Below are 13,829 nucleotides of genomic sequence, written 5' to 3' on the forward strand. Positions count from 1 at the left end.
ATGTGAAATATTATGAGAGGTGGGGAAAATGCATTGTGCTAAGGCCTGACTAAAGCCTTGGGGCTACATGTAAAACCAGGTACCCCACCAGGATGCTGGCAGATATCAGAGCAGCTCCTAACCAGGCTAGCATGTGACACATAAATATGTCCTTGGCAAGGCCATTTGCTTACTCCACTATTTAGGTAACAGAATACAACAAAACTGGACATAGGACTTTTATTTGGATGTCATGATCCATGAATGTGAACTGATCATTTTAAAATGGTTTGGTCCACCTGCACATTGGAAGATGAAACCTTCCCAAGGCCACCAAAACTTGATTTCTTGCTTCAAAATAATCAGATGCAGTTATAAAATTCTTCTGTTGATTTGGAAAAAAATGTGTGGCTTGTTCATAACAGTAACTATTTGTTGGAAATATGAGATAGGTAAGAGGATACAAAGATGAGCTTAATGTTTCTGCCTTTGGGGCAATTTCTAATCTAGCGATAGAGATATTTTTCTTTTGCTGGGAAAACCAGGGTTCAGTAGAATAATCAATTATTTTTTACTTCAAGAAGGCTTTCTTTGATTCATTTTGTTACTTAATTTGTTAATTCACTGAAGGTGCACTTCTTTCTTAGAACTCAGTGAAGTATTTTTAAATGGACTTCACTGGAAAAAAAGCAGGACTTGAAATTATATTCACAGTATGCACTTTACTCTGTTAAAAACTCTTATGCATGGAAGGAGGGAAGTGCACCAGAATGTTAACAGTGGTTCTCATCTCGTGCAATTAGAGATCATTTTTATTCTCATGTCCTCTGTGGTTTCCTATTTTTCAATAACAAGCATGTATTACTCATATACTCATCAAAGTTCAGTTAAAAATTAGTCCCACAAATTAATACTCTTCAGCCAAATCAAGAATCTTTATTTTTGGCAACTCGGCCTGGGCTATAAACCCTCATGTTAACTCAGATCTATGTAGACGACTTTCTGACTGAGGCATTAAGGAACTTGTTATAAAGAGGATGTTTTCCTTTTGGAAAGCAACATAGAAAGCTAAGGGTTTACAATGTGTTAGGAAAGATATCTTGAGCAACTCTCCTCCTAGAATGTGACTAGCCTTTATTACAGTCATTTAAGAAAATGACTTTTTCAGGTTTCCCACTCACTATGTGACTGTTTTATCCTTTATCCTGTACTCCCGTGTCCCTCAGGTACCCTTGACTCTGTTATCCTGGAGCGGGTGACCCTGTCCTTTGTTCTCCCATGCCCTTTCCGTTTCTAATTTTCTTAGTTCACATCCCCTCCATCTGTTTATGACTTGGTAGATTTGTTTGTGGCTTCATCCCACCATTTTTATAGACTGGAGAGAGCTAATTGTTGTTCTTTTTCCTGTAGCAGCTTCTCCTTGCTCCTTGTCATTGCACAGGTGGAGGGCCTGAGCAGTGCTCCTGAGATGCAGTGAAGAGATGGGGTCAGGCCGGCAAGGAAGGGGCAAGGGCACTGAGCTGGCTGAGAACCTTGGGGAAGGTACTGGGCAGGACAAGATCAGGCATGGCTCTTGGAGATAACTGCTTGGCGTTTGAAGCCAGGCTGTCCCTGAGCTATGTATTCCTCTGTTGACATCCTGCAATGTGGTAGCCACTGTTCTAGATACTGGCTGGGGGCACAGTGATAAGCAAGGCAGACCTGGCTTCTGCTCTCATGGTTATAATAACAGATTGTAAAAATGGCCCCAGAGGTGGTTACATGTGCCCATTTGTAGTGGGGCATGAGGGCCATAGTGGGCATGATTCCAAGGCCTGACTCCTTGTATGTTCGTAGCACTTTCTGTTTTGGAGGGATGAAATTATGGAGACCTCTTGGTAAAGCTGAGCTGCTTCTCCCATTCAGTCAGCCTGGGCCCAGCCAGGGCCTACAGGAGGAGAAAGCAAAAGCTAAGGCGGCATGAGTTCAAGGCTGGCTCTCTTGGTCACTCCACCTGCCTGTCTCTAGACTGCCACAGGTATATGTCCATCTTTTCTGAAGAGTGATGAGCCAATTTGCACATAGCAGTCCATGTTCGTGCGTGCTGCAGCGTTGTCTGAAGGCAAGCTCGTGTTTTCTCCCTTGTTTTCGACTTTTAATGAAGACCAGACTGTCAGTGTCCCTCCAGTGGGATATTGGGCTGTTACCTGCAGGAAACTAGTTTTAATTAAGTTCTTGCTGCCTCTTCATCAGCCAGCCACCCCCGAACCTTTTCTTGAAGGCTCAGAGTCTGGCCTTTGCATGTATTTAGGAAGTTTTTCTATGCTATTGCTCTTTCTGAAACTCCTGATGACCAGCTCTCATAGGATCTTTCTGCATCACTGCTTGGCTTTTGACTACCCAGAAAAGCCTGGAGTTAGGCAAAAGTAAGCAATTTCTCTGAGCATCCTTGTTGAGTCTTCTCTTGTTATACTTCTCTATCAGACCTAGGACTTGGCCATCTGTCCTGTTCTTTGTGTCCTTGGGCAAGGTACCAGATCTCTCTTGAGTTTCAGTCTCCTTATCTATGACAGAGTGATCATTGAACCTGCCTCAGGAGATTGTGAGAATAATCCAGTGTATAGTTGAGTGTGACTATTGCAGTAGCCTCTGAAGCAATCTCCTGCTTCCAAACTTGCCCTGCTACCACTTACTCTCTGCCCAGTTAGCTAGTGAAGCAGGGGTGGGGTCAGATCAGGTCATGCCTCTGGCTTAGAACCCTCTAGACAGTAGCTTCCTGTCTTACTCAGAGGAAAAGCCAAATCCTTAACATGGTCCACAAGCCTTCCTGGTGTACTTCTCTGATCTCCTCTCCCACCCCAGCCTCTGGTGTATAGTTGAGCACACTGGGTTCTGCATAACTCATTGTTGTTCATGTGAATGGCGCCCACCTGAGTTATGCAGTGCACAACTCATGCAGCTGTATGCACTGATCCTGCCTGTCCCTGTCTCGTTCCACTTCCGGCTACATCAGAATTCTTGTTGTTCTTCAAATATGTCAGGCATGCTTCCTGTTCAAGCTCTTTCCACCGGACTGCCCCTCTGCCACAAATGCTCTCCCCCCGGATATCTGTATGGCTTGTTCACTTACCTTCTTCAGCTCCTTTCTGAAATGTCACCCGATTTAAAGTTTTACCACCCAGCCCACTGCCCCCTAGATGTTCCCTATTTCCCTTTTCTGCTTTATTTTTCCTCCTAGCACTTATCACCATCTAACATATTCTACAGTTTACTTATTTATTTGGTTTATTGCCTATTTTTCTCAATAGAACATATACTATGAGGGCAGAGACTAGTGTTTGTTTTGTTCTCTGCTCTATCCCTAGCGCCTAAAACAGTGCCAGACAAATAGTAGGGGCTCAATAATGAATGGAATGAGTTTTCAATAAAGCAAGTGAAGTGTTTGGTACAGTGCTTAGTGCATAGTAAGCACAACCCAATAAATGCTGGTTGCCACTATTTCTATTGTTATTGATTACCCTTTGGACCAGCTCCCACTTAGCTTTCTCTGAGCCCTTGCCCAGCCCCTTCTTGGGTTGAATTGAATCACAACACCTCTACTCCTTGCTGTTCTTCCCTCTGTGCCTTTTCTTTCTGTGTGGCATTTATCATGCCACGTTAGTGGAGCTTATCTTACTCCTTTCCTTGTTTGAGTCCAAATTTTTGCAGGGCAAAGACTGGCTTGTTCAGATTTGTGTCTTATGTGCACTGTGCCCACCAGTTGGCATGTAGTAGGAGCTCAGGAAGTGGTCACTGCAGGCAGCCAGGACAGGTGGGAAGAGTTCTTGAATCCATCAGGACCCCTACCAGTGGTCTTGGCTCCAGCATCACTGCCTGATGTTCGCATTCCTCCTCTCCCAAGGAGGCTCAAGGGAGAGTTTGACAACCACTTAAATGATGGAATCACTAATGTTATATTTAGAGCAAATCTGTTATATTTAGAGAACCTCCTGTGCATACTTCTTTGGATGATTACATATGGGTGACCTACTCATTCTGCATCTGAGAGTTTGGCCCTTTGGCTGCTCAGGCCTCCAGGGGTTGGGGTCATTCATTGTAGACAGTGTGAGCAACACTGGTGTGTTTGGAGGAGGACTGGTAGAATGAGAGAAAGCTTGAGCTGGCTCTTATGGGATTGTGGGGGGGTGGGGCGAAGCATGGCTTCTGGAGGTGACGTAAGGACAGGGGAGCATCCCCTGTCCACTCTTGGGAGAGGAGTGAGTGCTTTGTGTAGCATGATTCGGTAGATGATTTGGGCCATATGAGAGAGGACCTTAAATGCCAAGGCAATGAGTTCGGCTTCTTGTATTTGGCAAGGGGTGTCCTGAGTGGGGATTCTGATGGGGTAGGGTAGGAATCAAGGGGAGCAGGAGTTATGAAGAGGAGCTTTGGAGTCATTTTTCTTCTGTCCAGAGACGGAGTTTCTTGTGGGACACACAGGTGGCACAGTAGTGCCAGAGGCCATGTCATTGGGGACCAGCGTTGGCAACCACAAGGCTTCTGAGCTTCAGCTGAACTAACAAAGTGCAGGGGACTGAGAGGTTAAAGGTAGGAGTTTGGCATGGACTGGGGTACAGGAGGGGGCTTTTGTTCTTTGGGGGCAACTGTTGGTGTCCTGGCATCCCTGGGATTTTCCTGTGCGGCTCTGGTTTGGCTCACTTATCCGTAAGCCACTGTTGGGTCCCTGCACTCTGCCCTGGGCCAAGTGGTCCAACTCAGCAGTCAGTCTTGTACCAAGTTGCTCTACAGAAGAGCTTCAAACCCAGAGACAGGCAAACTCTTATAAATGTCAGCTCGGCCAGTAACTCTCTGTGTGGCCTTGGCCAAGATGCTTGTTCTCTTGGGGGTTCACTTTCCTTATCTACCAGATTAGCAGCAAACAAGCTAAATCCCTGTGTTCTAGACTAGAGCCCTTTAAACTCCTCCTGCCGTGGGTCAGGATTAGCCTTGGAGGCTTGGAAGGGACTGAGCTTTCCGGTGGTGATCCGGAAAGAACTGGGCTTGACATAGAATGTCGTGTGGGTTTTGAAAATTGTTTACCCACCCAGGGATTGATACATTCTGCAAACCTAGAGAGGTTTCTCCTCTCATTCCCCTTGCCTGCTTTGGGGTGGAGTTCCTGAAATGACCTTGGCTTGGTAGAGCCTCTCCTGTATCCCATACTACACTCCTATGTCCGGCCCCTGCTCCACGCGAAGAATTTTCATCTTCTTGTGGCTAAAGCCATCCTCTCTGCCCCTTTTTACTGAGATTTCTTCTTAGCTTTCCTCTAACTTTCCTTGCATCTGACTTCAAACCCTGGGCCTAATCTATTCAGCTGGGGCAACCTTGATAGCACAAACACGTAACCCTACACATTTGCACCCCTGTTACTCTTAAGATTATGTCCTTTTTCCATGTGGCTCCCTAGTTTTTATTATGCTCATTTAAGATGGCTGCATAATATTCTATCAAGGGAATGTCTTCAATAAGCCATGAGCTTGTAATGGGGCATTTAGATTGCTTCTAATTTTTACTCTTTCAGCTAATGCTGCATTAAGCCATCTTTGTGTATTACAGAATCATTTTATTAGGTTGGCATTTATCTAGCTAATGGCAATGGCCCAAGATTAGATAGAGAATCAGAATTCCTTTTTTCAAGAAGAATGTCATGAGGATATATTAAGATTTAAATATATCTTTAAATGCCAGGAACGTCTTTGTCGTGTTTTCCATGAATGAGAAGCAAGGTAATGGTGATGTGAAATTAGATGTAAGTGAAAGGCTGTGTATTTATAAGTAATATGTGACTTGTTTGTTCCTAAGTGTAGAAGTAAACCAGTACATTCTCTTAATAAGTAATTTACCTGCTCAAACTGAGGAATTTTGTGCCCTTATACCTTTGAAGCTTTGATTAAAATAATAACAAAATAAACAGTGAGATCACTTCTTAAGGATGTTTTTAAGAAATGCCCTAAATCAAGGATAATTAAATAGAATTTCTTAGAAAAAAACAAGTCTCCCTAAGCCAGAATGAGCCTGTGGGGATGTGCTCTTAGCAGTGGAAGCAGGTTGCACACTTGCCGAAAGGATTTGGTTTTTCGTTGGCCATTAGGAAATGACTTAAAATGAAACTGACAAACAAACATCGCCGACTTGGTCCCCAGTATTCTTTTAAGCCTGAGCTCTGTGTTGGCTTTGGGATGATGGGAAAGAATGTTATTGTTGTCGTTTCATTCTCTGGGTTGATTATGTAGAGCCATGCTCTAGGGTTTTGCATTTCAGCTTTATCTAGCAAATATTTACTGAGTTTTTACAGTGTAGGAAATAAAAATTTGGGAAGAAAAACCCAATACATCCTTGTTTCTGAGGATCTCATGAACTGGGAGTGGTCAGCCCCATCCTATTAGAAAAGGAAAGAATTCCATATCATTGGGCAACTGGGGAATCGAGAAAGGTATTATGGAGCGGTTGCTTCTGTCAACACCTTTTAAAGGACTGGCTGAGATAGGGCTGGAGATTCTTAGCAAAGATAAAAGGACTGAGTAGAGGAAATGAAGATAGGAGGACATGAGGGTAAGTTTGGGGTTTGGCTGAAGCAATGGGTACGTGTAATTGTGGTCATAGGTAGCACTTTATGCCAGGCATAGTGCTAAGAGCTTTATGTATATTAACTCCTTTAATCCCTACAGTGCTCCAATGAGGTACTATCATGTTTCCATTTTTACCGATGAAGAAATAGATATAAAGCAATTGATTAACAGCCCGAGATCATACTGCTATAGAGCGAAGATTAGATCCAGTTGGTCTGGCCTCAGAATCTCTGTTTCTAACCACGAAGCTGTTCTGCCTCTGATATAGAGGAAGAACACACACAGAACCAGGAGGTAGGCAGACACTGTGTTTTAGAGGCTTGTAGTACCAACATTCAGGAGTGCAGAGGTGGAAGAGGGCCCAGAGATGGAGATGAGAGGGGTTGCAGAGATGGGAATGGAGGAGTTTGTTGAGAGCCTCGAGGAAGAAGGAGTTTCAAGGAGGGGGGTTGACAAGGCCCACAGCTGTAGAGATTTCTGGGAGTTGAGACTGAGAGCAAGTCCAAGCCAAGGAGAAAGCCAGGAGGGCCTTTGGTGAGGGGACAGCCAGGCTGCAGCCATGAGAAGCTGCTGCCTGGGCTCTCCTGACTATGTGGCACTGTTCATTCTGGGAGGATTCTATATTTTGAAGATGCCAAAGCAGGGATAGGCATTAGGTATTCATTGTCCGTGTTCTTTGATCAGTATAAAGAGGCGAGCATGACAGAGAGGGGCAGGTGAGAGCTGGCATTGCTAATTTGGCAAACCCGGTGGCTTTTCTGCAGCCTAATGATTTTTGAAAGATGTTTGCTATGCTGAGGCACGAGTGTGACTCCCTCATCTGAACGCTGTGGCAATTGCTATTTTTCTTGGAAAATTGGGCCCATGTGGGCTCTGTGTGTGGTTTATTTGAGTTCCATTTTTATAGCGTTATTACCTTGTTTCCCATGATGCAAGAGACTTCTCTTTTCTCAAGCTTTGTTGTGAAAATTGTTTCTTAAAAGGCACAAAGTGATCTCTCATCATTTGGGTGGTGCTCTCTCCACAGCAGCACTTCTCTACAGACTTGGCACACACTTTTCATCGTCCCTGACACCAGTTGTCATGTTTTTCTAATCGCTGGCAATTTACTGAGAACTTTTAGGCAGCTCTTGAATTTCACTACCTAGGTGTTTGCCACAGTTTCTTTCAAAGGAGTTTGTGCATGTAAATACCTGCAGCTTCTTCCTCTCTGAAATGTGGCCTCTTACCAATGATCTTGCTAGGGCCTCATACCCAGTCTTGTCCTCTGGCCTTGAACTGATAGCAATAGTATTTATGGAACCTGAGCTGTTACCAGGCTCTGTGCTAAGAGACTTATGTTCATGATCTTAATTATTCCCAGTCCCTATAAAGAAAGTCTATATTACTTCTCCCATTTTACAGATGACGAAAATGAGCCTTAATGAGGTAGAGTAACTTGCCCCATTTCATACAGCTGGTAAACGGCAGAGCCGGACCTCAACTCAGGCCTTTCTGACCTTGAAGCCCATGTACTCCATTCATTCAGTTTACTCATTCATTCAACAATGAACAGTTGTTTACAATATGCCAGGCACTGTTCTAGATCCAGGGGATATAGCAAAAGGAAAAAAATAAAAAGCAAAAATTTCTGCCTTCAGCCTACATTCATATTTGGGGAGATAGAGAGAGAATAATAAATAAAATATACATTGTGCTATATGGTAATAAGGACTATGGAGAAAAATAAAGCAAGGAAGTCAGCTAAGAAGTGTTGGGAGGATTTTAAATAGAATATTAAAGAAGGCCTCACTGAGAAAGTTAAGTAGCAAACAAACCCCCAAATCTCAGTGTATCAACCCAAGATAACTTTATTTCTTGCACAGAAAAATTTCAGTGCGGCTGCTCCTGCTTAGCAGTCATACGTCCTTGTGATTATTGAGGGACCCACATGCCCTCTTTAAGGCCTTCAGATTTCTTTCCATTCAGCTGGAGGAGAAGGTTTTGCGGGAAAGTTTTTATGGGCCCGCCTGACTGTCACACATTTACTCCTAACTGCAAGGGAGGCAGGGAAATGTAGTTTACCATATACCTACCAGATAAAGGGATTGGGTTTTGGTGAACTCATAGCATAGTGTATGCCAGAGGGAATGAGGTGAAGAAGTGAATTGTGTGTTTAAATGGAGGAGAGTATTAGGCTATGGGAACGTCAGGGTAAAGGTGGCCAAGGTGGCTGGGGTGGAGTGAGGAGAAGTGAGGGCAGAGAAGTAATGGTGGCTAGGACTCGGTTGCATTGTCAGGACTTGGTTGCATTGTGAATGATGAGGAGAGCCAGTGATATTTCAGGATTTTGAAAGAGGAATGACATGATCTGAGTTACATCTTGAACGGATCACTCTTGCCGCTGTGTTGAGAATAGACTGAGGGAGGAAGGAGGACTCAGGGAGAGAAGTCATTGTCTCTTGGACTTATCCAGGTTAGTGATGAGAACAGCCAGGTCCCGAGTGGTGGGCATGGTAGAAATGGTAAGAAATGGTTAGATTCGAGATCCATAAGAGTGGAACAGGTCTTGCTATGGGATTTATGGTGGCTGTGAGAGAAAGAGAGGAATCAGGATTATTCTGAGGTTTTGGCTTTGCTTAATGACTATTTGCCTCGCTTTCTACCCTCAGAAATAAGAGGAGGAAAGTATTTGAAAAAAAGATACCTGGATGCCCGCTGGGCCCTGACCCGTCTCCCATAGCGGTTCTTCTCCACAGCGCTTTCTTCAGCACAGACAGCAATTCTCATTCATAACTGCGCATTCAGACAGAGAGAGGGCATTCCCAGCTCCTCCTAGCACAGAGCACAGACGAGGCAATAGTAGCAATAGTGGTCTCACATCAGTCTCTGGGGGCTCCAGGCCAAGCCTTGGGATCCCCTTAGACTGATGTGGAAGAGGCCTCATGTCCCCTCTGGGTGGCCGAGAGATGCCTATGGAGGCCACTTCCAATCCCTGCTATCTATCATGTGAGAACTTAAGTGTGTTTGGAAGTGGGAGCAGAAACAGTTTCCCTGGTTCCTCCTTGGAAATCATGACCTGCCAAGGCAGAAACTAGAGATGGAACTTTTTAATAGACAGTGATCTCAGTGGGAGCATAGAGGGAAAGAAAGTCTATGTTAAACAAAGCAGGGCAAAAGCTGTGGCAATATATATTGCATGCCTACAAGGCGCTGGGAATGGCCAGGTATTTCAGTTTCACTAGAGAGCGAAACAAATATACTGTTTCTGCCTCAAGACAGAGACAGACTCATTTGGCTAGAACACAGAATGATTTGTTGGAAAGGGTTATATTTACACCTAAGTATTTATTTATTTTTTTATAGATAGTGAATGGTATTGTATTTTTAATTTTGGTGTCCACATAGTCTTTGCTAGTATATAAAAATACAATCGCTTTTTAAATTTTTATCTTGTATTCTGCATCCTCGCTAAACTCACTAATTAGTCCTAAGCATGGTTTGTTTTTTGTTTTTTGTTTTTTTTTGTACATTCTACAGGATAACACACCAACACAGTCTGAAATTATTTTATTTTTTTTCTTTTCAATCTGTATCTTTTTATTTCCTTTCATCGCCTCTTGTGCTGGCTAGGACTTTTAGTACTATTCTGAGTGAGAGCGGTGAGAGTGGACATAACTGCCTGTTCCCATTCTTGGGGAGAAACATTCATTCAGTCTTTCACCATTAAGTGTATTGTGAGCTTTAGGGCTTTTTCCAAATGTCATTTGCACTTTGCTGGTATGGGCGTGGGTGGGGCATAAAGTTTTCTGTGGTGTTTGGCTGAAATAGAGTAGTTATTATCCGAAAAGTTTTCTGTCTTGCTGGAGGGAGCAAGCTTTTGTTGAGGCTTTTTTTGTCTGTGCCTATTGGCATTTCCAGGTTGCCAGCTTCTTCACCTTTAAGTCTGGGACATATGAGGCAAAAAGAAAATGCAGGGAACTCACCACAGTGTCCTTCCTAGGGTCCTGAGGTTCCTAATTGGTCTGCCTTCTTCACTCTACCTTTCAGAATCGTCTTATGTTTGTTTTACAAATAATGCCCAGGGATTTTAGTTGTACAGCAGGTGGAATAGGGAAAAGTAAGTCAACTCCATCTTCCTAGATGTGGAAGTGGTTGGGAAAATTAGAGAATATAGTTTGGGGTTAGTCTTTAAAAGGCCTAATACCAGGGGTTTGGCTTCGTAAGTAGTTGGAGGGCTGTTGGAGGTTCCTCTACAGCTGTGTGGAGGAATGGTTGAGGGTGGGGTGGGGGGATGGGCAGAGAGACCAGGAAGCTGTCTCCTGGATCCAGGTAGGAGATAATGAGGTTCTAGACTGTGACAGTACACATGGGGCAGAAGGAACAAGAGGAAAGTCACATGGGCAATGAGGAAGTGCAAGGAGATGAGGCTGAATCTGCGGTTTCTAGCCTGGGCACCTGGCTATGAGATTGGGAAGGAGGGGAGGAGTGTAAGTGCAGCAGACGGGGTATATTCTAGGCGTTTTAGGCCTAGAAAGTTTGGACTAACTCTGCTTCCCTTCAAGGAAGCCTGGCTGCTGTGTACAAATCCAAGAGCATGCATTCTAGGCAGAGGAAACAATGTGGGGAAAGGCACAGGTACTGGAAAAGCATAGTGGGCCTGTTGAGACTCCAGCTACCTGAGGCATAAGTAGGGAATTATTGGTTCCATAACTGAGAAGGATGCTATAGGGGTTGACAAAAGGAAGAGGTTCCACCGTGGGAGCTGATATTGCCAGTGGTCTGTCTGGCTCCTTGCCTTCCGTGCTTTGTGTGTTGGTACAAGTTTTCTCCACTGCAGACAGGCCACCCTCCCTGTAGGGGCACCATTGCTGTCAGCCCCAGTTTAACAAATCCGGTGAAGGGAGAATTCCTTTCTCTGCATCCGTATATCAACTCTGGAGAAAGGCTTCAATTGGCTCGGCTTGGGCAATGTGCTTATCCTTTTGGACCAGTCACTGCTGCTAGGGATTGGAGTACTGTCACCTGGGCTGAATCATTTGCCCACCCCCACTGGGGCAAGCAAGGGCTTTTTAAGAAGAAGGCAGAAGAAAAACATCTAGAGAAGATTAATATACATATATTTACTATGGCTTACTATAATGTGATTTGAAGAATTTAAAGTATGGCAATGTAAGAACTCTTTGGAGAGTTTTAAGCAGGGGACTTGATAAAATTTAGGCTTACTTAAAATTATTCCAGGTACTGTCTGAGGTTGTGGTTGGAAATAAGCTAATGACTAGAGGTAGGGAGACTGATTAAGAGGCTGCTGCAGCTCCAAGGAGAACTGATGAGACCTTAGTTATTTCATTTGGATTTTACCTCCAGCCACAGCATTAGTGAGGTGGAGGAGAGGGATAGAGTCCAGAGACAATTAGGCGAACAGGGCTTGGTGACCAGCTAGATGGAACAGCGAGAAGAGGGGCTTAAGGCAGAATCACCACCACCAGGAGGTAAAGACTGTTCTCTGAAAGGCTAGCTTTATCTTTAGAAACCAGTTATTAAGTGTTAGCAGACTCGACATATCTTATTGCTTTCTGAGAAATGTATTGTTGGCTTCTTGTGGTGCACTGACTGGAAAAGGAAGCTGATTGATTGCATTTTTCTCCCTTTAAAAAGTTTCCTTTCTTTAAGAAATCAGATAATAGAAGATGCAGTCAGGACTGCCAGTCAAGAAATAAGTGGATGGAGAAGGACACTGGCCTGAAGACCCTACCTTTCCAACCAGTCTGTTCCTAGGCTACTTTAAAAACATTCATCCTTTTGGCATTGTCGTTGCTAGAAAGACTTTTAAGGATGTTAAGCAAAAGAATGATATAATCTGACTTTTGTTGTCAAGAGCACCTCCCTTATTGAGAATGGACTGTGGGTGGAGGTAGGAGTGACATCAAGGATAGACGCAAGGATACCAGTTAGGCGGCTATTAGAGTAAAATCTAGGATGGTAATGGTGGAGGGGGTGAGAAATGATCATAAGCTGAATACATTTTGAAGGTAAAAGCCAGTTTGAGTGAGGATTGGATGTGGAGTAAGAGAGAAAGAGAGGAGATGAGAGTAACCACAGACCTTTTGGCCTGGGCAACTGGAGGACTGTTGGCTTAAATTGAGATGGGTAAGATTCTGGGAGGAACAGGTGTGTGGGAAGGTCTGGGGTCTGTGTGAGGCTTGTTAAATTTGAGACATTGAACATGTACACAGACCTCGTGTCCACTTGACATCTTACTTGAAGCAGGCAGTAGGATGTACTAGCCAGGAGTTCAGAGGAGAGGTCCAGGCTCGGAGAGGAATCTGGGCATATCAGCATAAAAGTGATATTTGAATCCCTGAGGCTAGGCAGGATCACCAAGGGGGTGATTGAAGGTATACAGAGAATAGATGGTATACAGAGAAAAAGGACCGAGCCTTGGAACACCGACATTGAGGCAGGGAGATGAAGAAGAACCAGCGAAGAGAAAGAACAGTCACTGAAGTGGGTGGAAAATCAAGAGTGCTATCCTGGAGGCAGGTGAAGAGAGTAGTCAAACAAAAGGGAATAATTAACTGGTAGCAAAAGCTGTAAGATGAGGACTAAGACTTGCCCATTGGAGCTAGCGATATGGAAGATAGGTCAATGCGTACTTTTGTACCCAAGCTTAACCTTTTAAATAAGTCATAGTTCCCGCCTAGGGAGAGAATACAATTGTGCAAAATGAGGTTCATTTAAGATTGATTGAAATAAATCTAAGGTGTGAAGATGTTACAAATGGGAGTCCAGCAGAAGAGACAATACTTCTGGCTTTTATGGGGAGGGTCGAGATCAGAGTCATTGAGATCTTCATTTGTTCATTCATTTATTCCACACATATTTTGGAGTGCCAGGGACTGGGAGGAAAGGAGAAAGTAGAGTTATTGCTTAAAAGGTGTAACGTTTCAGTTTTGCAAATGAAAAGAGTTCTGGGGATGAATGGTGATGGTTGCACAACAGTATGAATGTATTTAATAACACTGAGCTATACACTTCCTAAAAACAGCTAAGCTTGTAAATTTTCTTATGTGTATTTTATCACACAAAAAAAAGAAAAATCAGAGAGAAAAAACTTATTGCCCGCCACACTTCCTCCCTAAGAACTGAGAACTTGATCTGGAATATTATGTTTGAAATGGATGGCTTTTCAGTAGAAGGAGATAAAGTGGAGAGAAGCAGAGGAAGACATTCAGCTACGGGAATGCTGGGAGGGAAGGGACCCGCTATCAGCCCTTTTTG

At 43.9% G+C, this 13,829-nt stretch overlaps 1 protein-coding gene across 7 annotated transcripts in view; it reads left to right on the top strand.

Annotated features, from left to right (window-relative positions):
* Positions 1-13,829, top strand: part of ARNTL (aryl hydrocarbon receptor nuclear translocator like) — a 100,334-nt gene that overhangs the window by 14,129 nt on the left and 72,376 nt on the right. The window contains exon 2 of one of the 7 annotated variants that reach the window (XM_015596746.2): positions 4,438-4,545. The exons of the other annotated variants lie outside the window; for them this stretch is intronic. The gene's annotated coding sequence lies outside the window, so the exon portion shown is untranslated. The remainder of the gene's footprint in view (positions 1-4,437; positions 4,546-13,829) is intronic. 7 annotated transcript variants of the gene reach the window in all.

This window comes from Pteropus alecto, unplaced genomic scaffold (assembly GCF_000325575.1).
Source record: "Pteropus alecto unplaced genomic scaffold, ASM32557v1 scaffold461, whole genome shotgun sequence".
In the NCBI taxonomy this organism is placed as follows: domain Eukaryota; kingdom Metazoa; phylum Chordata; class Mammalia; order Chiroptera; family Pteropodidae; genus Pteropus; species Pteropus alecto.